Genomic DNA, 15815 nt, shown 5'->3' on the forward strand with positions numbered 1-15815 from the left:
ACAATGTTTAATGTACTATTAATGGCAGATGGAAAGCTGAAACAATTTTATTTCTTAAGTGTATCATATTCCATCTGAAATTTTAGTAATCAAAATGTTTGAAAATGGTTGAAGTTAAATTATTCCTAAGATATCATTTGCATGTGTGACATACATGAAAAGGGAATACTTTTTTGTAACTAATGTTAAAGGAAAATTCCATATTGAAGGAAAATAATACAAATGGGAACCTGAATTGCAGTGTCAGAAAATAAGAGCTATTGACTTGCAGTATTGATTCTTTTAAAAATGTGTATGTGTCTGAAAATCTATGCGCTTGGTGTTCTCTGCTCTCAAAAAGTTTGAGAAAAGTGTTAATTACAGAAAGATCTGTTTTCCTGCAGAGGTTTGCTAGAAGTAAGAATTCTTATTTTAGTCTATATTAATGAGATTTGACTATAGCTGGTAAAGGAGGCAAGAGTCATGAAACCCTTGAAGGAGGTTAAGTTTTATGGGAAGTGTGCAGAAGAGCTAGTTGGTACTCCAGTTTCCCTTTTTCTCTCTCACTGCACTCTTTAACAAGCCAAAGTTACATCAAAAACCTGAGGAGGAAGACTCCTGTCTAGGGTATTGTCTAAACAAAAGTTCTCCTCCACCTTTTCAAGGCAGATCAATAAGTGGCATTCCTAACCATCATCCCTAACCTAAGGCTGTTGGGGATTTGCTGTTTTCCAGAGTGCTCAATGTATTTGGAAGGCAAAAAATGATGGTACCTTGTGTTAGTCTCCCATCTTCAGCCAGGTATTTCCAAATAGTACAGAAGTACCAGTTTAAAGTAATGATGAGCCTTCTTGAGAAGTTCAAAAAATGTCTCTGTCCCCTCACATAAAGTTTCAGAAACTTTTTTGCAGATGAATGCTATCATTGAAGGATTGTGGATTCTTCATCTCTGGAGTTGTTGAAAATTTGAGTGGACAAGGCTCTGAGCACCCTGATCTAACTTTGACGTTAACCCTGCTTGGAGCAGGAGGTTTGACTAGATGACCTCCACGGGTTCCTTCTATCCTAAATTTTTGTATGATTTTGATGCCTCAATTTCAACTATTAAAATACCCCTTTTATAAAGGACAAGATAAGCCAGTTTTATTTTGCTACAAACCTTTCAGTATAAGGTATATGTAACAGAAATTATTTTTTTCATAAAACAATATAAGAATTTTGCTTCATAAAATAGTTTTGACTTTTTTATGAGGAGAATCCCTTCTGCATACTTTGATCATTTTATTCAACTTGATGATGATTAGTGGTGTTTTTGATGAGTAAGATTATTTTTAAAGAAAACAGGCTTTTAAAACTATATCAATCCCTATGAGTCTGCCTTTGCTATTCAGTGAAGTATTCTATTATCTTTCCCCACATTTCTTAATTGCCTGTTTTCTTGGGGGTTTGATATTAGAGGATGTTTTTTCTTGTACAGCAGAGTAAAGTGAAAGAGAGTTGAATTTTTGCTTATGTAATAATAAATCTGGCAAAGCTCAAATTTCAATCCATGAGGCAGTCCCTGAAGTAGCCATTTAAGGGCTAGATTGTCTGAGAAGGGGTGGGAGCCAGGAATTTGGATAGGAGGCCATGCAGCTTGAAGCCCTTGCAGGATCAAATACCAGAGCAGGAGGATTTGGCATGGTGACAGACATAAACCAGCTTCTTTGGACTCACCAAGGAGACTTTAAACAGGTGTGTTGTCCCAAATTGGGGATTTGTTACCCGGTGTGCAATGAGTCAATCTATACACAGAATCGAGATATTGTTTTATTTTGATGTTGTGCAAAATCGGGTGCTAGGTGGTAAATCCACAAAGCTAGCACACCAAGCATTTCTTTATCATTCTATTTATACAGTTTTTCTCAGCCAGAAGCTGCCTCTTGTTCTGCCCCTATTACATGATTGGTTAAATTATTTGCATATTTCTTACACTGCACTTCTCACTTACGCGTGCCCAGTGGGGAAGGGTCTCCCCACAATTAGGGATCTTCAACCTAGTGGGTGTGATTTTTAGCATTATAATAATATTATAATGAAGATAGTTCACTCTTGGTTAAAGCTAGTTATTGTTTTTTTGCTGACTAGATATATACATGTTCCCAAGATGTTCCTAAATTGAAGGACGAACATCATCTCCAACACTGATTAGGAGTTCCTCCCCTGTTCACTCTTGGCAACTTCAAAGATAGGTCATCTGGTCCTAAGTTTTAACCATTAAAATTCCTTCCGAAGTAAAAATTCACGAGCTCAGTTAATAATTCAGATAACAGGTGTGTATGCTCAGCTTTGAGAATGTACAGTTTCTGGTAATTCTGTTGAAAAATGCCACAGTACTTACGAGTGTCAGGGTGCGCATCCTGGCCATAGGTTCATTTAAGCAGTTGATCAGAGAAAAGGTGCTAGCAGAGTGACAGCCCAGCGTGTATGAGTTGATCAGAGTGCCAGTAGAGCTGGTGATTGTTCTGTAAAGTTCTCAAGAGCCCTAGACCCAGGTCAAGACAAAAACAGTCTTTCAGACTCTAGTCCAGTTGCTGAGGATATTTGGTGTTGTTTGTATAACCTTTGCAAGTATCCACAAACCATGCAGTTGTGCCTTGGCCTGAGAGATGAACAGGATGGTAGTTTGAAGCACACAAAGTTGTGTCATCAGTGAGTGGCAAATATTTGAGTCTTTCTATCTTGTGGATGTTAGTTCAAGATCCCTCTGTAGGCTGACAACCTATCAACCTAAGCTTATCAACATGAGCATCCTCAGTTAGCACTTGTGTCTCAGATCAGTGATAGAGAAGAACTTTTGGGTTGCAGTTTTTGTGATTCATGAGCAACAACATTTATGGTGTGAGTTTCTTTATCATTGGGCCCTGACAGAGCTCTGATTGGCAATGTTTTTTACTGTTAGCGTGGTTCAAAGTCATTGTGATTCATGGCACATAAAGTTCATGTTAAAGGTGACTCCTTATTTGGATAGAAAGACCAAGAATTAGTTCAATTTATATGTGATTGGGAATAACATCTTGGAGAGACAAAGGTGGGGATTCTTCAGTGCTCTGCAGAGAAATGTGCAGTTTAAAGAGTGGGAGACAAAGGAAGTAGATACTTTGCAAGATTCCAAAACCCTTCAGATGCCTTTCGTTGATTAATGTCATTAACAGATAAACTGGCCATGCTAAAATGCTCCCTTCTGTGCTAGTGGCACACTTTATCTCAGATAATCCAATGTATTTTAGTCATTATGAGCACCATATCAAACTTCTAAGGTCTTCTATATACAGAACTGCAAGTAACTTTTCAGTAGTCAGATGACAGCTGCAATAACTGCTCCCTGTTCAGAATCCAGAGGGTTCTTTGGAAACCAAGTTGTAGTTGACTGGGATACTTTCTGGGTGCTCCTTAAGTATGCTTGCTTTTTTGATACCATCTTGGCTTTGGCAGTTTGCCTGAAGCACCCTGTTTTGTAGGCTTAGCAGCATCAGCAAAGATGGGATTAATGCTGATTGGTATGTGTAAACTGACACAAGCTGCTGTGTGCACAAGAATTGCCCATCCTACCTTTGTAGGAGATGTGTAAATATAGATGTTAAAGTAGTAATCAGTAAAATTATTTTAACAATACAAAGTCATTTCAAACTTACAACATCTCCACTGAGAGAAATGATTTTTGAGACATGATGTTTGAAGAAATAGGAAAAGAGTTACATTTTGGGTTGCTTATATTATTAAGACTAACTAAGGAAGTTTAGTTAAGTTCAGACTAGTTAAGGAAGTTTAGGATGGTCCTGCTTTCTGTCATCCAAGGACAAGTGTCAGATGTCAAGAAGTATAATAACATCTTCAGATAATAAAACACCATCATTTTTATACAGATTCTGGAATTCAAGGTTCATTAATTTCTTTTTTGCTTCATTTTCTTATTTGGTTCTTATATTGAGTGTATATGAGAAAGAATGTATTATTGTGGTTTCTCTTTTGAGTCTAATTGCATGCTATTTTAGTAAAAATTATATTTTATTTAAAAAAAAGATAATTTGGTTGATAGACAAAAAAAAGCCTTGGAGTTAAAAAGAGTATAGCTATCTCTTTTATAGATGCTATTTCAAATGGAGAAACTTGGTGAGGTGTTTTTATTTAAGACTGTTAAAATAACACAAAGTCTATGTCTGTGCAAAGAACATCGTATTGCTAGTAGCACTCAGAGAGATGGCATTTTCTGATATCTGAGCCTTTTCACCAGACCTCTCAACTGAACCTTTACAAGTGTCTTAACACCTTAAAAATTAAGGAAAATGTTGATAGATAATTGCCACAGAAATTGTTGGCTGCTTTTGACTCACATTTCTTAAGTGGTGCAAGTCTTTACAAAACCTTAAATGTTTCAGAATTTTGAGCAAGCATTTATTCATAACTTGCTAACAATATGAATGTAGAGTGGAGCAGGCAGTTTTAAGCAGAGAATGTGCTAACTGGAAAATGAGTTATCTGGCAATGCTTAAGCAACATCTTTACCAAAGTCAAATGTTACCACTCATAAAACCAATAACAAAGCCTTTTAGGACAGCTGTTTAAGATTAGTCTTAAAAAATTCATTTTAAAAGACTTTTTTTGAGAGCTGCGAAACACATATATATTAAAAGGGTATTAAAGCAAAGGGAAAGCTCAGAAAGTAGACTAATAAAAGTTGTTCAGATAATTTTGTGCCGTCAAGATAAAATTAATCTGATTGTCAAATTCAGGAAAAGTTACAAATTAGAGCATATTTTGCAGTGGTTTACCTGTGGTACTGCTAACAGTATAAGCCAAACAATGGGATAATGACATTATTATTACTAATATTTCAGTCTGAACAAACCCACACGTTCTCATCTTTCCTTGAAATTAGAAGACAGGGTAGTTATGAATTTTCTCAGTGGGGAGAAAGCATCCAGGAGCTTTCTGTTTTTATCTTTAACAGTGTTCAGCTTGTTACAGAGGCAAACTAGCAGAAACAGATAACTGTGAAAAAGAACAGAGATCCGGAGATTAACACAACGTAAAGAACTAGTGGCTATCCAGTTCTTCACTGTTTCTATTGCTCGTTATCACCCCTATTGCTCTGGTTGCATCATCGTGGGTAAGATGAAGTCACAATGCATTGCCAAGCAATTGAATTTTTTCTGTTATAATTTTAATGAGGTACTGGAGTGCTGTTGCAGTTTAAGGTTACAGCTTACCAAATTAAATGCAGTGTAGTGAGCTATTCACTCTTGCAGAGGAAACGTGAATTAATGTTAGCCATCAGAGAAAGTTTTTCCACATCCTGTCACTAGACAAGAAAGTACCATTGCCAGAGGAACTCAGAAAAAAAAAAAAAGATACTAACCCATTTGTGGCAAGGTGAAGGAGGAGGTGGCAGAAGCCAGTGTGTGGAGAAGATGGAGAGGCGCAAGCTAATAAAAAGCATTCTTCATAGGAGTAGGAGGAATGGCCTGAAAACAAAGGCTTGAAACCTCAATAGAGGAGGAGTAGCTGTTTCACAGGTGATTTTCACATCTATGCAGATGTATATTTCCAGAGCTGCTGAGAACCAAAGAGAAGGAAAGTCTGGAAGCAGAAAGAATATGGGTAGCTAGGAGCGTGGCCTTATCCAGGATCTCCAGCACACTGCTGTTCCGGGATTTTTCCTTTGTCAATGTAAAAATCTCTCTGTATTTGCACAAATTTTCCTTTTGCTTCATCAACTTACTCTTCCATGGTCAAGTTACCTGGCATCTTGACATCTCCTCCCATTTTCTCCAATAACTGGAGCAGACAGAGTATATATCCTGTCATGACATGCTGGGACATGCCTGTTTGAAAAATATTAGTGTTTATAAGTTTCTCTTGGGCCTAGATCTGAAGAATAGTGCTGGAATTTCCTTCCCTCCCCCCTTCCCTTCCAAATAGGGACAGAAATGATTCATGGAGTTGTCATGCCTATCTGCATGTGGTTGATGGGACATATCCGCTTTCTCACTGGGTAATGCAGCCTTATCCAGGTAGTAAAGGATCACATTGCCAATTCAGCCATGCGCTTTTCTCGTGCCACAGTGTGATGGAGCTTTCCTTTGGCAGGCTTTCTGCAAGGCAGAGATGCCTGTGGGATTTCTAAGTGTCAATGTTTCAAACACTGTAAATAATTGGAGTCTGCTATGCCCTTCATTAGCTATGGGAGGATGCAGGAGAAAGATTTTAGCCTGGCTAGACTACAGTTTCTGCAATGGCTTTACTCCCAACCTACTGCAACTGCTTGCAGCAAACATAGTACATGAGAGGATCTCAGAATCTGAAGTGCTATTTGCAGACTTATTAGTGATAATGGTGATAACTCTGTCTGTAATTAAAAAAATCTATTAAATGATTGTTAGTGAGGTGCCATTCTAGGAAAAAAATACTATAGTCCTGTAAATGCATTCTGGTTTTCAAAGACACTACTGTGATTTTTATTTTCGAGTTCAATTTACTTTCTGTGTTCTATCTGGCTTTTGAACAGTCAGAATCTATTTTAGGATTGGTATTGAGGTGAGTAGGTATAAAATAAGAAATTCCCTATTTTAGAGAAATAGATACCTCTTTCATAACTGCTCTAGTTTGTTCTGAAGGCTAATTAAGGGTATACTCTAACAAAAAAAACACATCAATGACAGTTGAAACTGCATAACCTTTGCCAGGAATAGTATATGTCTCCATAGGACAGTGAGAGGAAAGGAATTCTAGCTCTGGTTTTTTAAACCTGATTGTGTGGGAATCTGCAGAACACCTTCTTGCTAATGTGGTCTGGGTAAACAACAGGTGATACAATAGGAATATGAGCGAGTGTGAACAGATACCCAAAACTATTCTGAGACGGTGTTTGTCCAAAATCAGATAGTGCTGGAAAAAAAGTAAAAATGACAAAGTTTGCTTTAGATGACCCTCATCCCAATTAAATAGTAACCTGGGGATTACCAAGAAAATTTTAAGAATAGAAGGAGTCAGCTTGAAAAGTATAAAATAAGCATGAAAACTTGTGATTGTGGGGAGAGACCTTGGAGCAAGTGTGACAGAACAGCAGTCAGGTCAGGTGCCATTAGTAGCCTGGATCCAGCTAGTGTGTGAGTGCAACACATAGAGACCCACATCTCAGGTGCACAAAGTAGTGGGGTGCTTTCTCATCACTGTGTGGTTTGGTGGGTTGTAGGGAGCAGTAGAGACACACATGAAGCTAGAGTACCCAAGTCTTCAACAGGAAATGTGGGTAGATAGAATTTGCAGGCCTGAAAGGGTGTGCTTGTAACCCATACTGCCTGTAAGAGGCGATGTGTGTCCGTATTTGGGAGGGGATTAGAACTTTGGGGGATTAGTTAAGAGGGGCATTTAAAAATTTGTAGGTGCTCAGTAACATTTTGTAATTGTTGAGTATTTTAGTTTATTTGTTGTATTGCTGATATTGATTCTGAATGTATGGTTCACTGATTGCCAGTTAATTATGTGTCATTAAGAAATCAATAAACCACTTTGATCCTGACTGGATTTAACCCAGGTGACCTGAGCAGTTCTTCCCTGTAACAACAGTGTGCAATTGCTTTACTTAGGTATTGTTGTAGTGGGAAGGGTGTTGTCATCCTATCGGTCTGTTTTAAAACCCGTAAAATTGCAGGCCCTAGTAGCATCCCTCTGCCATTTCCTACATGAAGAACCACGAACAGAAGGTTTTCAAAGAACTGTTGATTGCCAACACCTACTTGTTTGACAAATCCCTATGCCTCTCAGGCTTGAAAGACAAGTTAAAACATGGGGTGGAGGTCTTTGATCTGCACAAGTAGATGAAGAAGGTCTCCACTTCTCTTATGTAATTACTTTGGAAAGTTACTTTATGTGCCTGTGAATGTGCTGCTAATGGACCTCTGATACTGGAAATTAACTCAAGACTGTAGGCAATCAAAAGTAAATGTGAAGTGTGTGCTTATTTTATTGGTGATAAGATTTTACATTACAGTTTTATAATTTGAAGGAGAAAGATAGAGCTACCACAGTTCAAAAACAACTTTGTCAATGAACAGGTAAGGATGGGTGTTTCAGATGGGGAAATATGTTAGACAGGAGGCATGCCCAAGCAACCTGTATTCGGAATCTCATTCTGCCAGAATAAAGACTCCACTTTTCTTTTGAGCCAGGGAACCATATCATACAGGCACTGAAAAATTGACAGAACCACCACTTACAGGATGGCCCTACTCATCACTGTTTTTATGAGGTAAAGCATACCTAGTTATGCATATACATCAAGCTAGTATGGATAAAGAGTACCAATGCTTGCAGAGTAGGAGATCTTCTTCCTTTGGTGAAGTGAGAAGCAACAAAAAGCCAGGAAGAAACCAATATCAACATTTGAGATCAAGGGAAAAAATTCAAGTGCGAGTCAGATTCCTCAAACAGCTGAGCATATATGTCAGATCTGCTGAGGAGGAGAAAAACTTTGGGGTAAGAAAAGCTTTTTTGGATCATTATACTAAAAAGCAGTCATTAGAGATATGTGAAGAACCCCCCCTGTCGGATGTATGAGAGGAAAGTAACTGGGTACAGAAAAGCTACTAGCAAGTCAGCAGACTGGAAAGTCAGTTATACAGTACATGGTATTGGTGTGGGAGGGAATGTATCTGCATGTTGTTAAAACAGTAGCTCCAGAGGAGTGATGAATGAGAGGTAAAGAGGAAAACACACCTGCAAAGTTCACTGCGTATAAGAATGTGGTGGTTGTGGGGGGAGGAATGGGTCTTCTTTTAAAAGCAGAAAGGAAAAGCACAAAGAGTTCCCATTTCAATGGTAAAAAGAGGAGGGGGCAGAGGAATTATGAGTGTGGGATAGATCAGCAAAAGACAGCAAACTGGTACATAGGTAGCATCAGAGAAGAAATGGGGAAGGTGGAGAAATTGAGCAAACCTAACATAGTGTTTGCTACACAGTACTGGAACATAATGGTCCAGAGAGGGAGGAAAAGCTGTGCAGCACTTGACAACTGCAAGCCAAAAAGAATTACATGATTGAAAAATGAGACATGGGGGCTTTTGTGAAAACTGGTATTGGCAAAACAAACATTTCTTCAAAGGTGACTGTGGAACTAGTTCTTGCAAACATAAGAAAGCTTAATAGAAGAGGGCTGTGTGCTGCAGAAAGAAGCTGCTTCCCATTCAGATGAGCAGTATTGTAAAGTTTGTAAGGGAAGAGAGGGAGAGGTGAGAGGATTTCTTCCAGCAGTGACTGGCTGTCTTCCTTGAGTCTCAGCAAGCCTGGGCAGTGGGTGGTGAGGTGAAGGCCTACTAGTGCTCTGCACTGAGGAAGTTAGAAGCTGCTCACAGAAGGAGAGCTCGCATGCAGCTACTGAGATAAAGTGTTCCTGTCTGCTTCCGTCTTTCTTGCTTTTTTCTTCCAGCAGCACAGATTTTAGGAGCAAGAAAAAAAGAACAGTTACTCTAATGAAACAAGAGTAAAACATAATTCTTATTGGAACCATTCACACTGCTTGAGTGACCAAAAGTTTGCTAAAGGAGGTTTTCTCAGTTCCTTTTTTTCAGGAAAGATGGGTAGTGGTACGTACATGACAGCATCCCAGAGTATTGCCAACCTGTACTCAGCTCTTTATGTCAATAATCTGTACATTTATATGCCTTAGAAAGGAAAAGCTGTCCTGACCTGAATATTCTTGTCCCTTTGTTTGTCAAAGCTGAAGTGAATGCTGGAAATGTCTCCCTGCAACAGCAACTCACTATGTAAAAGCTTCTCCTATATCAGCTACATAGCAGGGAGGGCAATGGAGGGCAACCCCGAGAACAGGAACCTCCCAGTACAGTGCTCATATTCTAAACAAGACAAAGGCTTAGCGTTAGCACATTAATGACTGAGGTAAATTACAGCCTATTAAAGATTAAATATGAGATTCTTTTGTAGTAGAGTTGCTCCAGCTACCTCTGTCTCATTTGGGGATACTGGTGGAAGGAGCCATGGCATTAAATAAAAACGTTGCCTTCATCTTTAAACTTTCTTCATCGCTGAGGCCAATTAGCGGTTGCCACCTAACACAGTTTCTAACAACCTCCAGACTCCCTCCTTAGTGTGTTACAGAAAAATGTTACTTTTGTTATCCAGCTCCTACCCGATTAATCTAGTCTCCTGAAGCCGAGCAGATGTAGTCAGGTCTCCTTTGTCTGGACAGTGCTTCCAAGCAGACCACAGTCAATAGCTGGCCAGTTTATGGGTAAGCAGCAGCAGTCAATTGTCTAGGTAGCTCCATGTGTTGCAGCGGGGTAATAAGACTTCTGAAAGAGGTTTTGACCCTTCCCCTACACCATTTACAGGGAGTCCCACTGGAACCTCTTGCCTGGTGATCTGTGGCTGATTTAGCATTGCTGGTGGTAATATGGGAAACGCTTGTTCAATAACAATTTAGTACTGAGCAGTATAATTGAGGTGAAAGCCTACCTATAAGTTTGTGCCTTGGAAGTTCAGCTATATAACTAAGTCGCCTGAGTGGTTGAAATAGCTCCTGTTGTTCTGTCTCCATGCAAAGCTTAGGAAACAGTGCCTGAAATCCAATAATCTTCCTGACCTTTTTAAGCTGTTTTAACATGAGAGGGAGGGGCATGATCTGTAGATGTTTCCAGTATTGTATTTCTATGCACTGGTTGCTGGGATGATGCAATAGGACCTTGGAGTTGGTGCCTTTCCACTTTCCTTGTGGTACCTTGTGTTTTCAGTACAAAAGGGGCACTGTAGGTAGACTCCACCATGCAACTTTCTTCTTGGTTCCACCAGGAAAACAACTTTTGTTGTGTGTACTAGTGTTGCCTCTTAGTGCAATGTACATAACTCCAGGTATGGACACATGGAAAAGTCACAGCTATTAAGAATCTATGTTGTGCACTAAATGGCTCATGTAGATGCCCTTGAAGTGCTTCAGATGGCACTAAACACCTTGTCTGAAACACTGTATCATGCCCCATTCAATTTCTTCTGTGTCCCAAGACTAGAAGACTAGAGTTTGTAGAAAAGCATTGTCTTGTTTCTGTGCTATTGTTGAAGATAACTTTGAGAGGAACAAATCATGTTTCTTTAAAGGACTCCCCACTCTGCCATTGTATCCTTACATAATATTCTGGCAGGCAGAAAGAATGTCCTTGTGTTTTTGGGGTTAGCAAACACAGGAATTCTCTCCTGTTGTTTCTGAGCAGGGTGAAGGAAGGAGGGGAGGTGAAGAAGGATCAAGGGAATTGCCTAGCTTTTCCAAAATTGCAGCTGGTGGCTATGAAGAGAGCTCATAGAAGACTGTATTTGACTAGGCAGAGAACATCTCTGAAATCTGGATTTGAGGCTTCTATCTTAAATTGGGACTTGAAAGAAGTGCCAGACTTTTTGTACTGTCCACTAACTACAGACCTGATGATAAAAGAGGGCTGGGCAAGATGACTGAAAAGGGAGAACTAGAAGTGTAGGGAGAAAAAAGGGAGAACTAGCAGGTATATAATTCTGAGGGATGCTGAAATGCTCTTTGGATACATAATTTGGCCATGGGGGCACTAATATATAATAAAATTAAGTGCAACAGGACTACATGAATGAACAGATAAGAGTTGATATGACAAGTTGTTTCTGAAGCATCACAGGCTGTTCTTTGCTTCCTCTAGCACTTTTTTAATCCCTACAGAAAGAGAGCACAGACTTTCCATGTTGCTGCAGTTTAAAAAAAAAAAAAAGCCTAAATGTACACAAATGCTTTCCTGTCTTTCACGAGCATTTTGTGCATGATCTGCCCCAGCAGAAAAAGCTAGCTATGCACTACTCCTGTGCTGCTCTGTTAATGTGGCTCATGTGGTAGTTAAAAGCAGAAATGTGATACTATATCCATCATTTACTGGAGTAAGAACCTTCAGCTAAGCATTACATAGTGCAGCTACTGAACTGCAGAATAGGTGGATGATAACTTGAAAGTGCAGAGCCTCTGAGAAGCTGGTTTTACCAAGTCACTTACATAGTGCCTCAGTGCCTTTCTATGATTTGGAATGGATTGAGCAGGATGTGATCCTTGCTTCTGGTAAGACTATTAGATTAGATGAACTGTCCTCAGTGCTCCCTGAGTGCATCATGCCAGGAGGAAATGCTATTATTCCTTTCCTTTTCCAGTATTCAGCTATAAGCGTTTGGGGCAAAAAAAGGAAGATTTTTTTGGACCATAAATGCAGAATTTTGCAAGACCCTTTCTTCAAAGAACTGTGGTGCATATATATATATATATATATATTAAATAGAAAGTTTTAAAACTTAAGAACATTCTGCTTGCAATTATCTGAGCTGATAACTTTAGTATTGAAATGTCAGTGCTGTAATATCAATATTGCTAACAAATTGAAATGTTTTATAAATGAGTATCTTCTTTTCTGGAAGAAGTGCTTATGTCCATCTCTTTTACGTATACAATGAATTGTGTGGATTTGTACATTTTGTCAGAAGTTAGGCTTTTGTATACATTGAAAGAAAATGAGTACAAGTTCTTGATTCCCTGGCAATACTTAAGCTAACAATACCTGGGAAGCAAACTACAACAAAAGTTATATAGAGATACCACCAGATAAGTCATGCATTTATAACAGGATTTTTTTTTTTTTTTTGGGGGGGGGGGTGTTGCTTTTCCCTACTTGTAAAGCTTTTTCCTGTTCCCATTCTAACTTCCAAGTGCAGCACTACTTTCATTCCTGCTGGTACTCAGACCAGCCCTTTCTGAATCCTAGGATGTGTGGCTGACTTTCAGGGATTGAAATTGTAGTTTAAATCATTCTCTTCAATTTTCCAATCAGAAAAATCCTGTGTTTTTTTCAGACCAGCTAGAGGCATGAGGTTTCTTAGGAACTGTCATAATAATGGACAAAGTGAAGGATTCTTGATTAAAACAAACAAACAAAAAAAACCCAACAACTTTCAGCTGGCAACAGATGCATTTGGAATGAAAACAGAAGAGAGAAAAGGAGACCCTCAACCTTGAGTAGTATTGTGTGGGCTGAGGTTGTAGCTCAAGATGGAGGCGTATAATGCGGTTAAAAATACCTGTTTGTGTACTGCATATGTCTCTATCAGAGACCTGCTGCTGTTGTGTCCAGCCAGCAGGTCTGTTACCAGACCTGGGCTAATCTACCTAAGTTAGAGACATTTTGACCAGCAATATTCCTCAACTCTTTCCTTACCAAATCTCTTAACTTCAGCCTCCACATAGTATCAGTTACTGTAGACAGCAGCTACAGAATAACTTCAGAGACACCAGATCAGACAGAGGATGCAGTATACTGACAACCATATTTTTTTCTGAAGGCTAGAGAGAAGGAGCCATTGAAAATATGCAGATAGAGCAATAGAATAAGGGAGATTTTGATGGAAAAGAGACTGCAAATCACAACTGTGCTAAAAAAATCTTTCTCTGTGAAATTAATTGTAACCATTACATCTTCTGGTTAAAAAGTTGTAACTGTTCTAGTTCTACGCTGATTATTGGTTGATAGTCAGCTGTGTTGCCACATTTTGATATGCATCTATTTTTCTACCTACTTGTTAATTTATCTGCAAAAATACAACACAGCTTCTATCATGTCTCAGTGTAGAAATTTGAACTTTAAATGTGGTTTCAGTCAGCCAAGAAACTTGTTTCGGTATAGTTGTCATAAGTAGTCATGTTTACTGACCATACTTATGAAAAATATATGCTGTGTGGAGCAAACACTTTAAAAATCAATACTTCTCCTTTTCTAGTCTTTCATCAAAACACCAACACACATTAAATCTTATAGAGCATTTCATGTTATTGTAAGGTCATGCAGTATATAATTGGAAAAAGTGCTTGAAAGTAATGACATAAACTACTGTTAAATAACTGGACTGTTTAAAAAACAGCTTAGATCACTTGTTTTTGATTGCAATCCTGATGGTTTTTGAGGTGCAGAAGTGTTCTTATATTCAACTCATAACTTGTCAGAGAAGCAAAATAGCATATAGTATTTTTTTAAAATTAGGGTTTTTTTAATCAAAAAAGAATTTCAGAGAATCTAATACAGTCCTGGCAACTGCAATGAGTTAATTTTATTCTTTGCACTCTTAATGGGAGCAAAACAACTGGTTTTCTCAGCCACATTGGGGATTTATCTTCACATGGATATTACAGGTTTATAAGCTAAATAACAAATGTACAGCATAGTACCTACACTGCAGTGGACGGCATTAATTTCTTTGAACTCCTGAAATCTAAAAGTTAGTTGTCTGAGCCTAGTGAGTCACCTTGATCTCTTCATGCAGTCAAGGGAGAAAAATAGGTACCTCCAAAAAGTGCTTCATCTCACCTACATTTATACACCTACCTTAGGATGAAATGGAGAAAGGTTTTATAAAAGCAACTGCTATCCCCAAAAAACCTTTACTGATGATCTGTGACAGGTGTTTTGCACAAAGGCACTTTTAATGTTCATTGTGGGAGGCCTGCAGAAGGCTAGTTTGGAGTACTTAATGTACTGTCCCTGAGTCCACTGCATAGTAGCTTCTCTGTATTTACAAATTTCAAGTTAAGAATTTAATTCAGCACCAAATTCTGGTCAAACTGACACTTAGGCTTAAAGTGAAGGACATTTAAAGTAAGCAAATTGTCATTACACCTGACAGAATAAGTGCAAAATAAAAAGACATGCTGTACAATTTTAAAAGGTACAAAAAACTTGAAAATGGCAATCCCACAGTAATTATTTGTAAATACACATTTACTTGTGTTAAAACTGAAAGGAAAAAAAAAGCTTTCCATGTTCATTCCACCCTCACCAGGCACTGAAAATAATCATCTGTTAATTTGGTTGTAGGAAATGTTTCCAGTTCTATTTCAGAGAGTATTATTAAAACTTGATGGGAGCTAATGGCAAGTACAGGCAGCAAGTTTTAATAACCCTGGAGACCCAACATAATCAAATGATAATAGTTGATTCCAAAGGGATGTTTTTGTCTTGTCTATAGGGTTCAATTTTCTGTCGTAGGCAGGAGTAGAGAAGAGGCATTATGAGCAGTAGAAGGGAAAGATCAGCCTCCCAGGCATGCCAGTTGTGTCTGCTGCTATCCTCAAGTGTTACTCCTTCCCCTGTTTCTGGTGACACGTCAGATGAATTGATGACAAGTATTAGGTCAGCAATAACAAGAAGATCTTCAAAAAACTTGTCAGTTTCCATTTGCTGTAAAGGAGATATGTGCTCAGTGTGACCCTGGCGTGTAGCTGAGCGAAAATTTCATGCAAGGGGTGAGTTCATATGGACATAGTAAACTTGGCCAATAACCTGAAAACATTAACTGGTAGAAACAGATTTTCAAGCACAAGATCTTGTGTCATAGATAAATACAAAAGAAGTTAGACATTCTTAACTTCCTAAGTTGCCCTGAGGGTTTGGACCACCTATTGAGAAATCTATCAATGCAAATATATGAGAGTAAGAACAAGGTATTCCTTTATCAGGCTGCATCTGAGAGACTTCTTATCTCTTAGTAAAACTGAATTTGCTCGATGATTCCTGAAGCTTGTGTTCGTGTTTACATGAGGGCTTACTATCTCCTTGTAAAGAAGAGCTTACTTCTCTCAGTTTCGAAGTCTGGATGTTCACTGGTCAAAGGTGAATTATGGGGTACCTCCTGAGACCATATAGAGGAATATTATTCTATAACCCAGATGAAGAAAGGTCCTGGATTTTCTTGAGATGGAATGTTTTTAGTATACTTTCACACTGTGAGTTTACATA

This window comes from Apteryx mantelli, chromosome 3 (genome assembly GCF_036417845.1).
Source record: "Apteryx mantelli isolate bAptMan1 chromosome 3, bAptMan1.hap1, whole genome shotgun sequence".
Taxonomy (NCBI): Eukaryota; Metazoa; Chordata; class Aves; order Apterygiformes; family Apterygidae; genus Apteryx; species Apteryx mantelli.